Below are 4,770 nucleotides of genomic sequence, written 5' to 3' on the forward strand. Positions count from 1 at the left end.
TTGTTCAGAGAAAATTATTATACATTCCTTAGTATACATATTACAAGTTATCAAGGTCAAGCAAGAGACATTCATGGTCAAAATGACCTTGACCAAGGTCATCAAGTTAAGCTTTAGATCAATGTAATTCATCCATAAGGTTACTTAGATCACCCAGACGTTCTCAACACACAAAGGTCATTAAAGGTCAATAGGTCATATTCTAGATGTTAAAGGCAATTCAGTGATGGTTTGTTAAATTTGACATTCAGCCAAGGTCATGAATAACAAGGTTATGCTCATTGGATACTGGTTCAAAGCTGAAGTGTTTCGCTGTTACATTAACACTTTTGGTCTATAGAAATTGGAACTCCTCACACATAACTTCAGATCTGATGGTTGTAGACGAGAAATCATGCATTTTTTTTCTCTCACCTAAATAGCATAATGGAAAAACACTGAAGTTTATGAATGGTTATAATGAATTTATAAACAAAAACATAGTATTTTAGTATTACCACCGATTGCAGAAAACATAAAATTGTTTTGATGAATAATAGTTTCCTGGTTATAAAATGGAAGATCCCCATCATGTCAAAGGTCATGTGATGGGATATACTTGGTATAACATTCGTATAAGTTGACCTGTCCCACGCGACATTCAGCCATTTGTGCTAATCATCGTTACTATTCCCAGAATTAAGTCAAGACCTATAAATGAGACATGAGAACTTCCTCCCTGTGAAGTAAATTACTAGGAGAGCTACTAAAACAGGTTTATAGGATCAAAAAAATATTAATGTGACTGGAGACGGCCATGGAATTTAAGATCATAAACTTTTCACAAGGAAAAATTAAACGTTCCAGCAAAGTTCTTACCAATCGGTTTTTGACAGAATTTTTTTGGAAGACTTCTAGAATTAGTAAAGTTGGAATTAATCTTCAAAGGCATGACTTTCAAATTAATCTTAATTATTTCAAACTCAGTATGAGATTTAATGCAAAGAAAATCTGTATAAAGCTTCATTGAATACATGTACATCTACTTTATCCGTCATCGCCAATCAAAGAAAATCACAAAATTCTTACAGACATTTTTCAAAATAATAGAAAAACAAGTGTGTGTTTAGTGTAATACGATTTAAAAACGAGGCTGGCTGTTTTTGGTTTCATCTGGTAAATCCAAAGCTAGAGATGAAGAACAAAAGTATTATAATAACATTAGTTAAGAAAATTATTTGGGAGGAGCTAACTAGTTGTAAATGTGACCCTTTTGCTCATCAAGTAGTAATACCCATTGATTTGAGAATGTATGGAATATGAAAGTCCCACCTAAATAATCAAAATGTCAATTTTATTAAGCTACTGACTTCTATGGGTAATGAAAATAATACTATAAAGTTTAATCAATTTATCTTCCAACAGTTCAGAATTTAAAACCAAGGCACATCTTGGAATGCACAATTACCACGATAAAGTATCAAATCTACCTGTACGATATACAAGACACCTCTCCCATTCAAGTTATGACATGTTAGAACAATATAACCCACAAGAGCTCATCAGTGATGTTTTAGGAACAAACAACAGGTTATCATCAGTGATGTTTAGGAACAAACAACAGGTTATCAGCAGTGATGTTTTAGGAATAAACAACAGGTTATCATCAGTGATGTTTGAGTAACAAACAACAGGTAATCATCAGTGATGTTTAGTAACAAACAACAGGTTATCATCAGTGATGTTTGAGGAACAAGCAACAGGTTATCATCAGTGATGTTTGAGGAACAAACAACAGGTTATCATCATGATGTTTGAGGAACAAACAACAGGTTATCATCAGTGATGTTTGAAGAACAAACAACAGGTTCTCAGAGGATTTAAAATTCAATCGTGAACAAAACAATGTCTTCTCCCTTAGGCATTTTTTCCACTCAATTAACCTTTGGGTTAAGGTCACACAACACTTTGTTAGAGGGATGAAAAAGGTTTCATTAGAATATTTTAACTGGTTAAAATATTATTTTCCTTTAGAGTTAGGTCAAAGTGCGCATTGAATTCAGGTAATGAATGTATACTGCATGTTTCATCAAGATCTATGAAGTTATGGCCAGGTAAAATTTCACACTTACTTGACCTTTGACCTTGAGGTCACAGTAATAATGATAAAGCATTAAGATAGTTTATGGATTACAAGCTATCACCAAGACAAGAATTATTGGAAACGCAAGAAATTTCTCCAAAAATAAAAGAAAAAAAAGAGCACTTGTTTGACCTTGAGGTCAAGATCCCAGTGCAGTGCAATGAAATCGGCTTTAGGTGAAGCAAGTATGCTCTAAGTTTCATAAAAAATATCAAGAAATTATCAATATTAACATTACAAGATGAACCAGAAGTGGTACTTAAACAAAATGTCTCCCTTCATACTATCAATGATACAATTAAAATGCACTACTCAAACAAAGTGTGTTATCACATTAGACAATTTAGAACTAATGGTGCTGACTCAACACTTATCTGGTGTAAGGGAGATAATCATTACTCTTTACAGATATTTCCTTGCAACATTTTTTTTAGAATTCAAAACTGGCAGCCACTGTCTGTGTTTTTATACTAAAATAGGTTTTATTTGTGCTTTAGATCATACAAGGCAAATTTGGTTTGTTTTTGCTTAACGTCCTATTAACAGCCAGGGTCATTTAAGGACGTGCCATGTTTTGGAGGTGGAGGAAAGCCGGAGTACCCGGAGAAAAACCACCGGCCTACGGTCAGTACCTGGCAACTGCCCCACGTAGGTTTCGAACTCGCAACCCAGAGGTGGAGGGTTAGCGTTAAAGTGTCGGGACACCTTAACCACTCGGCCACCGCGGCCCCTACAAGGCAAAATTACATTTGAGAAATAATTGAATACAAGCATCTAATAAGGGATCCCAGGAGTCCATCGTTGTAGGATCTTCATTCTGTTGTTAATTTCCTTATTATCCGTTATATTGTCCAATCATGACTCCATGTTTGTTTTTCTAATCAATCTAAAATATAGATAATCTTTGAAGTTGATACAAAATACAACTCAGATAGCAGACATAAATTGGCCGGACATCTGTTGGTTGGCCTTTCGTCAGCATTGGCCCAAGGTTGGTTGATCATTATGAACCAAACTGATAATTTCATGTGTTCTGCTAACGTTGGCTGGATGTATTAAAATTAACAAGAGGCCCAACGCCATTTTTTTTTTTTTTTTGGTGAATGATAATTGTATAAAATACTCCTTTGCACTTAGAGAATTCAACTACTACACTCGTTAAGTATTTATATAGCACAACATTTGATAACTTAATTGAAAGTACTTATTTCTTTTTTTTATAAAACTCAGAACATGTATACAATGTATTGATAATGATATAGAAAATTATAAAATGGATTTCTAATTATCCAAAATCATATCGTCAATACACTCCGTGCTTGGTGTATTACTTACCTTTCAATAATGAATACCTGGGGGTCGTAAATGCCTGTCACCACATCCCGAATCCATGTGATATATTTTATATCCTTTAAACAATTTAAAAGGGGCTGTATGGAAAAACCTCCTCACAGCAAAGGTCACCGAAAGACTGCCCGAGATATGCAGGGGAAGGAGAGGAAATGAAAAGTCAGAAGGATGGTGGAAATGACTGCTGTTAACCCAGAGAAGCAAATAAAATGATGGATACGATTTAAACCAATCTTTTTGTTTTCTTATTATCAAACACCACAAACTGCTGGTTGGTGGAACGTTGGCCAAACGACAAACATGCACCACAAATAATCACTGTCGCAACATTGTTTAAAATGGGTTCAACATTGGCCCAATAGTCTTTTACAGTTGGCCCAACACTGGACTGATTCGCAAAATGATGTTGGCTTATTGTCATTTTCCATTGTTGTCAAAACCAACCGTGGTGCATTCAATTGACCAACATTGGGTATATAACCTCTGTCCGACATCAGGGGAAAAGTCATAGGTCTACTTAATGCTATTATACCTTTCCTCCTTTTACACTATATAAAACGTAGACAATAGAAATGCTATTTGAACCACATTCTCCAAAAATGCTATTGACCAGGTTTATAGTCAAAAGTGCTATTTACCCGGAATGAGCGCATTCATATTTTCGTGGTTTTTTTTTTGTCTTCGTTCATTCTGATTGGACAATGCATATGGTTTTCGAGACCAAGATGAAGCAGACAGTAATCGTTCAAGGGAATGCTACAGAAACATTTCGGAAAATGGCTTCACCTACACGTTTTGATAATCCGGATGAAGAAAGGTTAGAGGATTTTTTTCTGAAAAGACAGCGCTAACACACAACGAGTAACAAAACGCCAGTGAGCATGCTGAAAGACTATCTTTGGGAAAATCATTAGGAATAGTGGAGGATATGAACACTGGTTCGAGGGGGAAAATGGAATGATTTAAATGCTGGTATAATAAAACAGTTATTGTTTGGGTATTTCTGGAAATAGCACTTTTATTGTCCCTCTTGACATTAATTTTTTCCCCCGGCTTTGCCTCGGAAAATATTTGATGTCTCTGGGGACAATAAAAGCGCTATTTCCCTCACACCCATACAATAACTGTTTACTATTACCATCCTCCAAACGTTTGAACATCTTTTAAACTCAGAGTGAATAAATGATTAATTAACTACATCCCAAAGAAATACCATCACGCTCCACCGCTATATTTGGTACAAAGATTTTTGGTCTAATTTTTGTATTTTTCAGATCATGCCAATCAAACAGACAAAA

Source organism: Pecten maximus, chromosome 12, assembly GCF_902652985.1.
Source record: "Pecten maximus chromosome 12, xPecMax1.1, whole genome shotgun sequence".
Classification (NCBI taxonomy): Eukaryota; Metazoa; Mollusca; class Bivalvia; order Pectinida; family Pectinidae; genus Pecten; species Pecten maximus.